We start from the raw sequence: 13,193 nt of genomic DNA on the forward strand, positions 1-13,193 counted from the left end.
ACAGAGCCTTAACAACAGAACAGGGCATGGAGAACAAAGGGAAGAGTCTCTCTGCTGGCTATGTGTGAACCGGTCCGTGGGCCAGTGTCCTTGTGCACAGCACAATCTCTGCAAGCCTGTCTGTTATCGGTGATTTTTCCACCCCAGCCTCCCCAAACGGCTTTTTCGTACGCATCAGATATTGGCCAGAAGCAGCGTTGGCAAAGAGGTCGTACCTGGTTTCTTTTAAGGGAGTCTGTAACATGAGGTTTTTTACCCTCCTGTATGACATTGATCTATGGAGCTGCTTAGCAGTAACACTTAAAAAATATTTAGGGGATGGAATTTGCCATTTTGCCAAAGAGTCTGGTTAGTGAGGATGTTTCTGATTTCAGAGGTCTGAAGGAACCTCTTGAGGTCCTCGCGGTCTCTGCCCAGGAGCCTGGGGCTGTTGGGCCGTGGCTGCAGCCCACAGCAGCCCTCCTGCGCTGCCTCTGTTCTCTTGGGCAGGGAATTTCAACCAGCTGAGTTGTTTGCTTGAGTCTGAATGATAAGAAGAAAAGGAGGACTGAAACCCTCTATAAAACGAAGTTGCGTTCCTCTAGACAGCTCTGATCGATGTAACACGAAGTGAGATTTGCTCTCGGTGTGAAATGCCCCCCCGTATCGGCTGCAGCAGAGCTGGGCTCTGACCCGCTTTGTGCGGGGCCGGTAGCAGCTTCAGGGGCTGGGGGATCCGAGCGTTTTGCGGGGTGGTGGCAGGGCTGCCCGTGGCAGGTAGGCTGGGGTCTGACGTGGGGAAACTTTTTCCTACAACACAGCCCATGCTGAGAAGGGTGGTGGAAACGCGCCACCGCAGCAGACCGTGTTTTCCCATCTGGGTTTTTCTGCCAGGAGCCGTAAGGCTGTTTTGGGGTTATTTTAAGTGCTCTGCAGCGTGACACAGACGCACAGGGCACCCTGTGGTGTGACGCAGGGAGCGTGGCAGTGTCGCCAGCTGACCTCAGGTTCCCGGCCTCCGCGGTCCCCGAGCAACGGGCTGTGCCTGGGGCAGCACCGGCCGATAGGGACGGTGGCAGCTGGCCAGCGCGCCCTGCCCGGGCAGGTGGGCTGCCTCGGCTGCCCCGGGCCCATGGCACGGAGGAGCCTGGGGGCTGTTCAGCCCTGTGCTGGAAGCTGTCCCAGATCGCAGCTAGCCCAAAGCTGGGGAGGAGCCATCAGAGGAGTTATTTAGGTGTGCACCCACACCCCGTGCGCAATTAAACGCACCTGGCCCAGATCATCAGCTCATGTAAATAGGCAAAGCTCCATACCAATCTTCTGAGTCTTTGCATCTGCAGATGATGTATTATTGAATTATGCTTGATTAGCTGTTTTTCTGTTGCTTAACAGAAGGCAAATCTCAGCATAAATGAAATTAGCGTGTGCCCTCCATGTATGCCAGCTCTTGCTCCCAAGAATTTTAACATTCTTAATAGAATGATTTTTTTAAAGGAAGAGGGGAAAAAGGAGTCTTTGAGGCCCTGTTTCATTTGTCAGATTACCCGAACATTAAATTAAGCAAGTATGGAAATTCAAAATATAGCTGTTCTACAACATGTGCTGACACTGGCATAACAATATCAGTAATCCCCCTTGACAGCCATTACAGCTTAATGCTCTAAGAAAATGAACTACTTATTTTCTTTACCCCACATACACAGTGTCTCAAAATCTTTCCCTGTCTCCCAGCCAAGATGACTCTTTGAATTAATCTCCTCCAGGTACCAGCTGTGTTTGTCTCATCCTGCTGAGCAGCACCGATTGCTTTGAGGCTCTGTCACCTTGACAGCTCCGAAAATCCCCGGCTGCTCTTGAGGACTTCATTGCACTGGGTGTTGTCGCGTGAGAGAGGTTCGTAGACACCCTGAACTCTGGTTCATGCTAGGGACACCCACCACATCTTGGAGGTCTTGCCCCATCGTCTCCTTGTGCCTCAGTACAGCTGAAGGGGGTGTGGAATCCACGGTCAAAAAGCTCGTAGGCATTTTCAAGCATAGAAGTGCTCCTCTTCTGCCTGTTTTAAGGTTGTACCCTTCAAGAAACCGCAGGATTTGGTCTCTGAGTGATGTTAATCTGCAGCTGTGATTGTGAAAGCCTTCTGTTGAACTGAGCGTTGAAAGCAGCGTAGCGTAAGGGTTGGGGAGAAGACAAGTTGTGTTCGTTGGAGGTGGCAGCTGAACCTGTTGCTTGTGCTGAAGTTTGTGTCCTTGTCTTGTCTTCTCTTCTTCAGTAGAAAAGGTTGTACTTCCTTCCAGCACCTCATCCTGGGTGCCTTTGGGAAGGATCTGGAGGACTTGCTTAGAGGCCTCTTTTGGATTTATAAGGGCAATTCAGCAATTTCTTAGCCAGGTCTCTGGATCCCAGCAGGTCTTTGGCCCTCTGGAATGGGATAGGTCTGGGAAAGCCTGGGAACTTCTGTTAGGAAGTGAACAGACCAAAGAGAGGTCACTTGAGAGCCTTAAGGGCTTCTAGGAATAAGCGGCTGTGGATACAGTGACTTTCAGATGTGCTTTCATGAGAGGAGGTGCTGAAATTCCCCCAAAGTCCAGTTTGTGATGCCAAATGTGTTTTTCCAGCATATACCACTAGGCTCAGATTTACCAAGACATTTAGGCACCGGCTGGGCTTCCTGAAAGCCTCTTGGAGAGCTGGGCTCCAACAGGAGCCCAGGGCATTTGGAGCAGCCTGCGGACACAGGTTATATGGAGACCTAACTCTGAGCCATATTAGACCATAAAAAGGTCTTCAATAATAGTCTCTTCTATCAAAATTTTACTAAACAGTATCACTTCTCAGCAAAAGACTATCTATTGGAGTTGAAGGCGGCACGTCAGCTTTAATAGGCCTGATCTCAGCCAGCGTAAACTAATTTCCCTCCTTTGAATAAGGCAGAGCCCTGGTGATGTGCATGAGGATTTACCCCTTTATCATCAGGTGCGTTTTACAGCTAATTCATAACGAGAAGAGAATTTCCACTGTCAGATCATTGTGCCGCTGAGCAAAATTGGAGCAGCTGCCTTGTAAAATGTGAAATGGCATCAATATACTGCGCTGCGTCTCGGAGCATGTGACTGGGAAGGTGATTGCGCTCGTTAATAATGAGCCACTAAATTGGATGCAATTGCAATAGCTCATCATCGGTATAGAAATATTATGCTTTATAGGTACATTACTGGGCTGTATTTTATAAGGCTGTTAAGCTTACGCACTTTCTCTTGCAGTAAATGTCAGCAAGGTTACAATAAAATTTAATACAATATTATTAAAGCTGAAGTGCATCAGTATGGAATGATCATGTACACACACTAAAAATTCTTTATTATTGCTTCCTTAACCTTCTTAAGGAACTGCTTGTTTTAAAATACAGCCGTGAAAAGGATCAAAGCTTGGAGGTCTCTCTGTCCATCCAAAGGTTCATTAGTATTTCCAGCGTAGATGGGAATTTTGTGACCCATTAGTTCAAGTAAATTAAACATTAAAATTTCAGCTCTGCCAGGAAAATTTCAATACAGCTGCGTATTATAATACAGGTGGCGAGGTCTCCTCGCGTTCACCTTAGCTTTCACGGGGTGGAACTGACTGGCAGATCGCTGCCCTCCGCAGCAGCAAGGCATGCCCTCGACAGCGTGGTGGCGGCCAGGGCTGGCACGCCTAACCTGCCGCCGGGCTTTTGGGGTCTGCCATTACCATGACAATGCCGGCGTCCCTCCCCTTCAGCAGAAATCGATAGGCTGCGGGTCTCCGAAAACAATTTCCCTGACCCCCCCGAGGTTGCCGAAAGCAAGGTCAGGCAGCAAAGATCAAAGGCCCAGTGGAAACAGGCATCCCCCCCTGACCTGCTGGCTTGGGAGAGGGATCGGACGTACCTTGAATTATTTTCTTAATTTAAGAAGCTGGTGGTGTTTGCACACACTCTAGCCAGAGGAAATCAGAATTAATCCTGGTGAAATCTGAGGCATTGTGTCCCCGCTGATTAGGTTTTGAGTCATGTTTTAGGGTGGCTCTAGTGGCGAGAAGCAGCTTGCGGCACCGAAGGGTGGCGCGGCTCTGGTTGGGTTTTGGTGCAGAAGAGGAATGCAAAGGCTCAGCTGGGGAGGTCTGAGAAAGCACGAGTGCTTAAAGCCATTCTTTTGGTGCTTGCAAAGCTAATCCGTAAGTATTTGGAGAGAGCAAAATAGACCTTGACTACGTGAATTTTGCTGACAGCTTCTTCAGACTTGTCTGGTACAAGTAGCTGATGTAAAAAATGGATTGTCAGATAGTCTTATCTGGTGTCTTATCTGTAATCTGCAGGCAGATGGATCTCAGGGGCTCCTCCAGCAATCACCCTGCTCCTGAGCTGCACCAGCGCTGGGACTGGCTCGGGCGGTCTGCGGTGTGTTTGCCTTCTCATTAGGCGCTCTCAGTCTTGAAAATTGCTTCTTAATTTCCTTTGTCATGAAATGGGTTTGGATTCTTATCAAAGTATATTTGCAGCTCACAGATACTCGCGGGCGCTGATCATTCAGGAGTTTATTAGTGGGTTGTAAGGCTCTGGCTGAGGTGGGTGGAAGGGATTTAGCACTAGGTTGGGTATTCCCATGGCCTGGTCGGCTTTGTGCAGCGGGGTCAGCACCACAACTCTCCCTGGTCCTTGGGAGCGTGTCCGTCACCCGTCCTCGCTGCAGAAGGGCCTTGCCATGCCCGGGGGCAGTGGCCCAGCAGCTGCGGCCATGCTGGGTTGGGGCCAGCTCTGCAGAAAGCCTCGCTTCATCCAGGCAGCTCTGATGAACCGCCAAGGGTGAGCGGCATCTGTGTCCCCAGGGGCCTTGTGTGCGACCCGTTGCCATTCACCATTCAAGGGTAAAATAGGGACTTCTGGTGCTTGAGAGCTCCCAGAGAGGGTGGATTTCAGGGAAGTACGTTGTTGGTGCTTGCTGGAAATCTGGTCCTCACAGAGGTCTCGAAGCAGCAGCCCTGGAAATGCCGTTTGGGTTCACGGGCTCCCTTCCTTTCCAAGCTGCCTCTCCCAACTCCTGGAAGTGGCAGTTTGCCTGGGTGAGTTAGGTTCCCATCTCTGCCATTCCTGCTTTCGGCAATGCTTTTAAATCATAGTTTTAGAGTCGGAGACTTCATCTCCAGAAATGTATGAGGCGCTGCTGCCTTCCACACGGACACGATTTCGCCATGGCCCCGCTGCAGAGCCCCGTCCCTCCGGCAGCCGTGTGCTACAGCGGGCTCCGCTGCGTCCCTGTGGCTGTGGATGATGCTGGAGGAGAGCCACGGTCCTGGAAGGAAGCGGTGACAGCTTCACGTGGAGGTGAAGGGACCTGCACCTGTGTGGCGAGGCCAGCAGGCAGCGGAAGGAAAGCAGGAGGTGTCACAATGGGGCGGTGAGGCCTCGGTGCCGCGTGTCACAGCGTGCATGCAGATGCCACTTGTGCAGCTCAGGCATGTCTGCGCACACAGATCGGCGTGTGCACTTGGACGTGGAAGCACGTCTAAAACTCGCTCCCTCTAGCAGTGCTATTTCAGACAGTTGTGCCAGCCTTTTCAGCTTTTGGAGTGTAAACCTCGCGGAGGACACCTGGGTATGTAGTTGCTGCCCTTCCTGGCGTGGGCTGTGCGTTGTGGAAGGGCTCCCTTGGAAGGCAAGCACAGGTTTGGATGTCCTGCAGAGTCTGTCAGTCCTTCCTGTGCGCAGAGCTCGTGCTAGCGGCCACCTTGTGTTGGTGGCATCAGCGTGTGGTGGTGATGGGAGGGTCGGAGGGGCATGGTGGGTGTGCTGGGGAAGGGCCTCGCTTTCCAAACAAAACCTTTTGGTTTTCCTCCCTTCCCTCTTGCAGAGGAACCTTTGAAAAATGGCCCAAAAAAAAAAAAGGGAACAAACTTATGTGAGATCAAGCCCAGAAATCTTACTGTGAATGGATACAGGGCGTCCTGCAGCCTTTTGTTTCTTCACCTTGCTTGCCGGCACTGGCCACTTTCCCCTCCTCCCCTCCTAGTCCCTCCTTTCTCCTTTCCAGGTCATCTCATCGACGTGTTACCAACGAGGCACATCCCTTTCTTCCCCGTGGCAGGGGCGTTCAGCGAGCAGTCGGCCGCCCGCCTCGCAGCGCTGCCCCGAGCCTCCCTCCAGCTCCTCGCTGCTCGTTCCCTCCTGCAGTGACCCTCCGCTTTCCCGTCCGTAATTACTTTCTTGAGGTTTATTTTCATCTCGGTGCGTGATGTGACCAAAGTACATAAGTCTGTGTCTATTGATTTCTGACAGAGGGGTCTGCACTATTCTCCACTAATATTTCTAGCATCAGCATTCGTCTTCCCTTCCATCTAAAAGATCTGTCAGTACCACATCACTGCCGCCTCGGCTTTTCCCCCTGTCAGCACCGTTCTTGCCCTGATTCATATCCATAAGTTGCTATGGGAAAAACTAAGCTTTTTGTCAAACCCTTGAACATTTTCAGTTCTTCCACGCTTTCAGGAGGGAGGCCACAGCCGAGGGAGCTATTTCTAGTGATCTTTGTGAGATTTGGGTGGTGCCTCTTTGGCCTGGTGTCTGTGCTCCCATACGGTCGGTCATTAATTCCTTCAGTGTACGGACAGCTTGCATCCATAGGCACGGTCTGTTTTTGCCGTGCCTGAAGGCAGCCCGTACTCACTGACAGCGTTTTTCTTTCTTTATACCAACCGACATTTCTGGGGGTTGTAGCAGTGAGCCACGTGTCTGTCATTGTCATGTCTGGTGTAGGCTAAAAGGTGCCCGTCAGTGCCAGCTGCTTCCACTCCAGCCGGGGTTGTTGCAGGATAAATTCAGTGTTCGTGCTGCAGAGGCCTGGTGGCAGGGCGCATGTCACTTCTACCCAGTGCAAAACGCCTTGTTCACTGCTGCCGTTCATGCTGCTGGTTTCTGTTTACAATGAAAAATCACAGTGAATTTGGTGAGATGCTGCCGGAGTTCCTTTATCTGCTGGCAGACAGGGATGTATCAGATACTTTGAGCAGCTTGTGAAATGCACAACCAGTGGTTGCTGGAACTCTTATTTTTCCAGTGACATGAAGGATGTTTTTAATTTCCCCGTAGGTGCCTTTTCCGTCTCAGGAGCCAGCTGATGGAGGCATTAGTTCTGCTCCTATCATTTACTTCACACGCCTTGAATTACGCCACACTTGACCATCGGAGGGATGCTGCGATGGTTACACCGCTTCGCGTGCCCCTGCTCTGGAACAGATTCACTGAATTGGCCGGCTGCTTTCCAACGTGCATCTTTACAAATGTTTCATGTGAGAGAATACCACGATCACTGAGCACTTCAAACAATGCTGCTGACTGGCCCTGGTGCTTGGTGCCTTCCCAGGGCTCTTGTTCAAACTGGAGCAGTTTTTCCCGCGCAGCTGACGGCTCCGAGATCTCTGCTTTGGGTGGTGACTGCTGCATGCACCTGTTGGGTCAGGGGTATCTCAGGTGGTGTTTGAGTCCTGCTTTTATGATCTTTTGCTATTTTCAGTTGGAGGAGAATGCTTGCAGTAAGAAATGTGAGAGGTGTGACAAACCACTAGTGAAATGGCACAAATGGACAGCAGTGAATCTCTGACCTTCTCCCATGGAGAAGTGGAGAGGTACCACAGCAGAGCACAGGTAAAAGTAACCTCTGTAAAACATTTTGCAGGGGACTTTCAGGCAATGAAGCAGGGCTGTGAGCAGGCACTGCCTGGTGAGAAGAGCACAGCTGTGCTTTGGTGGTGCTGGACTGAGCTTTGGAGGAATTACGGTGCGTGGTTGGGAAGGCCAGTTGGATTTGAAGCTCTGTAACTAGGTGCTTGGAGCTGTTGTTGGGAAAATGATGAAGGGACGCTTGCTCCCTGTCCCCCTTCCCAGTGCTGTGTGGGCACTAAGCCCCGCACACAGCCGGGAGAGCCTTGAAGCGAGATGTGGACGTTTGGTGTCACCCTGCTGAAGCCCACACACAGGTCGCAGCACTGTCCCTGTGACGGAGCTGAGTGTAAGCGGCTGGAGGTGCAGGCAGCCTGCGGGGTTTTGTCGGCTCTGATACATTTGACTGCAGGCTTCAGGAGTCTTAAAGGTCTGAAAGAAAATCCTAGAAAGTCGTTGATTGAAGAAAGCCATGAAGAGCCTGATGCGGTGTGCTGTGCTGCAGCTCGGGGCTCTTTGCAGGGTCTCCAGAAGGGCACCGGGAAATCACCGACCACTTCCTAAACCCCGCGACAGGCATCTGCAGGGAATATGCACCCAGCTGCAGAGTCATCGCCGTGGAGAGGAAATTGTTCCCCTTTATTCAAGGGATATAGCTGCAGGACAAATAAAAAGTGAGTGCAAGTTTTAAGTGCTTGCACGGGGAGGGGTTAGAGGGGTCACTTGCATTTGCGAAATGTCCAGAGCCTCTCGTCCTCCCTGCAGCCAACAGATGGAAATCATTTCAGCTCGGGGGAGCACGAGCTGGGGTCAGCGAGGGAGAGAGGCAGAGCCTGTAAGGAACAACTCATTAATACCCCGGGGCCAAAGAACCACCTTCCTGAGCTGTTTTCTTTGTGTTGGTGTAAAACACAAAGGCGAGCAGGCAGACCTGTGAGCTGTAGGAGTTTAAATCAATGTGACAAAGCCATAATTACACAGCGACTTGGGAAGTGAGAACATCATGGGCTTCTAAGGAAAAACAAAATCCGGCACAAAGATGCAAAGGTATAGATACAATCCAGGTACATATTTCAGGACGTAAAAGCATATTTATCTTATTTTGGGTATTGTGTACGTGAGTGTTTTTTTTAATGCCTCTGATCATTCTGCCTAATTCATAAATCATAACAGGAGATGAAATGAAACGAATTAGGTGATCATTAAAGTGGCATGCACTGGATATATTTTTTCTTTCCTGTGTTGGTCTGAGAGCTCATTAAAAGCTCACTTGCCTCTTGAAGTATCTTGACACTGAAGATGATGATGAATAGAGCTACAAAGAGTGTTAATAATTTGAAGTGCATTGTTAGAATCGCACGATGATGCTATAGGAACGTGTTACAGTGGAGTTATTTGTTTGTTTTATTCAGTTATCCTCTGATTAACCAAGATTAGAAACAGAGCATTAAGCTGAGCAAGTATTTATTTTCTTCCTTGAAGGACATTTTAATTAAAAATAAGCCACTAAAAAGAAGTCGAAGCAGGTGAAAATTACCGGAATGACAGCATCATGGCCAAGTTCACCAAACCATGCTTAATTTCAATCCCTTGCCAGAGTCTCCTTTGCTTCCCATGCTTAAGTGTTTTGCTGGCTGGGGAACAGTTCCTAGCATGCTGAAACTTAAGCATGTGCTTAAGCGCTTTGCTGAGCCTGTCCCTCTGCAGCTGGAGCCATCTGCTTGTCTTCAGCGTGGGGGGCAGCAGGCGGACGCCCCCACTCCTTGCTGCTCTGCTCACTGCTCCTGTAGCACCGTTGGCTGGGCTCTTACCGTGGGGAGTTGCTTGTTTGCTCTCCTTGTAAAAAAAAAATAAAAATAAGAATCTCTGTGAAAGCTGATGGAAGGAGCTTCTTCTGCTGCTGGGAGGGGATTTCTCCTGCAGCCGGATGAGTGGAGTTTGGCCCATCGCAGTGGCATTCCAAAGGAGTCAGGACAATGAGGGTCCCTGTGGACTGGTGCCATCTCCCCCTGTTTGAACCACTGAGACTCATCCTAATGGGGTTGTTTAATGTATTTAGGAGGCCTTGTCCTGGGGAGAGGCGGCATTTGCTCCAGGGAGCACAGAGGTACCTGCATCCCAATGTAGAGGTGGCTGTGGTTCAGCCTCATGCACCACAACAATAGCTTGGGACTCTGTCCCCTGGGGTTGGGCTGTGCAGGGGTCCAGGCCATTTAAATTCCTTAGGGTGCTCATTCCTAACAGCTCGAGTGTCTCCTGATGATGAGAAGCATGTGCCTAAATCCCCAGTGCTCTGACTTCCAGCAGATTTGGGGTACTTGGAGAGGCAGCCGTGCCGCCCTTCGAGTGCTTCTCTTCCTCTGCCTTCCAGCCTTGCGTCCTGCAGCAGGGAGCCGGCGGCTGCCTCCCCGAAGCACATTATTCATGCCAGGCCAGCTCTTCATTTTCCTCCATCACTTGATGCTCTCAGATAGAGCATCCTGTAAATCATATTTAAAAACACATTAGTGTAATGTTTCTGGAGTTGATATTAAGCGAGCTTTGGGGACCCTGCTGGCTCCAAATTCCCCTGTCTCAGACTAATTTACAGTATATTTCACCAGGACAGGCATTTCCATACCCAAGGACCCGCCCCAACCCTTTTCTCTCTCTCTTTCTCTTTTTGTTCTATTATTCAGCTGTTTTTAGAGGATGATTGATGGCTTCTGATGTCGATGAAAGATTGCTCTTCTGTTTTCCCACCTACCACTGTAAAAGGGGAGGGAAAGAATAAAAGGGAAATGCATTGCACAGGGCGGGCGAAAGCGCCAGCTGATCCCCACCCGGCGGTAGCTCCTTTGGGGAAGTGCCGCTCATGCAAGGGGCATGAAGCATTCGGCAGGTGCAGTTTTTGGGGTTCAGGGCTGCTCTTTGCTGCTGTGTGGTGAAATGTGTTGGCAGGGATGGTTCGCCCGCTCCACACCCCAGCACTGGGAGCTGAACCAGAGCTTGGGGGCAGCCAGGGGCTCCAGGATGTGGGTACCAGCGGGGAGAGCTTGGCAATTCTGGGTCATGTTGTCAGGTAGGGATGTTGTTGGGCAGTTTCTGCATCCAAATGAAAGCTGTTTCAGCAAGAAAGTTAAAGCAATTTGGTTAGGGCGACAAGATTTCCCCCTCTGATGTGTGTGTGTGAGGAGTCAACACCCACGAGTCTGGCTAGAAATGCTGAAAGCTTAGGAAAGGTAACACAATAATACTGCTTTGCATTTATATAAAGCCTTCGCAGAATGGTTTCAAAGCGCTTTGCAAATAATACTGCCCTGAGCCTTGCAGTTCCCCTGTGGGACAGGGTAGAAATTCATCAGGGCTTGGTGCTGCTAAGAGAAGCCTGCAGCAGGAAGGGGGCTGTCCTGCTCCATCCCCTCTCCCAGACGTGTGCTCCGCTGCCTGGTGTGGCAGGGGGCAGCTAGGTTTCTGAATGCAAAGGCTGATCTTCAGCAGCAAGCATTAATCGGCCTGTCAGATGCTCAGGCCGTGAATCTGGGCAGCGCAACCACAGCCGTTCTTCAGAAGAAATCCTTTTAAGGCACATGAGGTATTGGTGGACGGGCCGAAGGCTGAAGCCTTGTTTGCGAAATGTGCTTGCAGCTTGGTCACAGTCATTGCCTCACCGAGTGCACGGATATCAGGCGTAATAGTGGTTCATGTCCCCCATCCCTTCATCCCTCTTGACTATCAGGCTATGCATTATTTAGAGAAAATACTTTAATATAGGTGAAAATCCTGGTGAATTTGGTGTCTTCTTGATTTTCCGGGCTGTCCCTCTGTAAGACAAGCTTTTTACCCACTGAACCGTCTGGGGGAAGGACAAGCCGAGCAGACATTATTGCTTATGAATGCTCAGAGGAGGCCATGGCCTGTGTCAGAGAAGTCCTTGGAACTGTGGTCCCGGTGTCCCACGGTGCCTTTGGGCAGAGATGTGTTTTGGGGTGAAACAACAGCTCAGTGCATGCCCAGGTGGTCAGGCCTTCATGGGACGCCCTCACACCTCATCTCACTTCTGCCCTATTGAATTTGAAGTCATCCCAGAACACATCAGGAGCCTGGGATGGCCACGTTGTTTCCACTCTGGTTTGGGGGCTGGCAGTAGAAGCACCACCATCCGAGGATGCTCTCCGGAGACAGAAAGCTGGCAAATCAGCCAAGCTCCCTGCTGGCAGGGCCCAAAGGCTGCTGCTTTTGCTTGGTCTCCGCTGAAAGTGATTGGCTTTGAGTGAGCGATTGCTGCAGACTCTGCAACTTGATCCTGGAGTTCATGCACTGTGCGAGTAACCTTGAGATGGGGATGACTTGTAACCTTTACCTGACCCTGGCTGTGCATCTCCTGTAAACAGGAGCTCTTTGTCTGAGGTTTTGGAGCCATGGGAGGTATATTTAGCTTCCAGTCATGAATTGACGCTAAACATATGTGCCCGGAAGGCTGCTCCTCTGTTTAATCTATGAATAAGTATTGATTAATAGAAGTATAAATTTCTGCATGTATTGAATTGTTCTGTTGAGTTGGTACCATGCCATCAATAGGTCGGCTTGGTCTTCTTTAATAAAGCGAAGCACTTCTTCTGAGGGAAGAGGCACTTTGGTTATTGGCAGGTGAGTGACGCAGCGAAGAAAACCAAGCGCAGCCCATGCCCTACGTGTTGTGAAACCGTCAACAGATGGGCATTCATCTGGCACGTTTGGGACTTCTGAAACACCATGCAGATGAGGAATGCTTTGGTGGTGATGGGGTGTGCTGTGCCCATTATACGTGGCCAGGCTGTGGCAGGAAAACACTTGCTTTTGGGGAACAGGGGTAGTGTCAAACCCGTTGGGAGCCACAGGCGTGTTAGGAGGTCAATGAAGTGCTGCAGGGCTGCTCTCCCAGGTGATCACCCAGCTCCTGTGGGAGGAGTGTTGATGGAGTTCCTTGAAACGTTTGGTTTTAATCCAATTTAATCCAAATTTGATCTAATCAGGGCACGAGGACAAAGCATTTACGGTTTGAAATTCCTCTTGGATCCTAGAGTTTCTCAGCAGGAGTGACTTCCTTAGCAGTGTCTGTGACAAATTCAGCTTCATTGGCTCTTTGCCTGTCAGTCTGAGCTCTTGAGCTTCTCTTCTGGAAGCACAGCCTTGGGGCTCCCTGCTTCATGGGCAGCCTTGAAAGCCCCAGAGCGTGTGGGGGCATCCTGGCCTTGGGCAAGGCCTTGGCCTGTCGCTGTGGTGGGTCTTCCTCTGAGCTGAGGGTGGCATGGCAGGAGGTAGCCCTGTGAGGGACAGAACCATATTGCTGGCAAAGGAAAACCCTGGTGTAAGATGTGAGTAAATGGCATGAGCTGTGCTCCTGCTCACCTGCACCAAAATGCACGCAGAGTGCGTATCCACAGCCTGGGCCTGAGCTGAGCGTGCAAGCGTTGGGAGGGCACAGACCGACTTGTCTAGAACTACAGGGAATGGCCTCAAGTTGTGCCAGGGGAGGTTCAGGTTGGAAATGAGGAGCCATTTCTTCTCAGAAGGAGCAGTC

General features: G+C 50.6%; 1 long non-coding RNA gene across 49 annotated transcripts in view; it reads left to right on the forward strand.

Moving 5' to 3' along the window:
- The window catches only part of LOC308179825, a 185,499-nt gene that overhangs the window by 70,304 nt on the left and 102,002 nt on the right, over positions 1–13,193 (forward strand). For 31 of the 49 annotated variants that reach the window (XR_013940557.1, XR_013940584.1, XR_013940585.1 and 28 more), the window contains exon 3: positions 7,082–8,325. The exons of the other annotated variants lie outside the window; for them this stretch is intronic. This is a non-coding gene — a long non-coding RNA (uncharacterized lncRNA). The remainder of the gene's footprint in view (positions 1–7,081; positions 8,326–13,193) is intronic. 49 annotated transcript variants of the gene reach the window in all.

The sequence above is a fragment of the Anser brachyrhynchus genome, assembly GCF_964034855.1.
Source record: "Anser brachyrhynchus genome assembly, chromosome: 18".
Classification (NCBI taxonomy): domain Eukaryota; kingdom Metazoa; phylum Chordata; class Aves; order Anseriformes; family Anatidae; genus Anser; species Anser brachyrhynchus.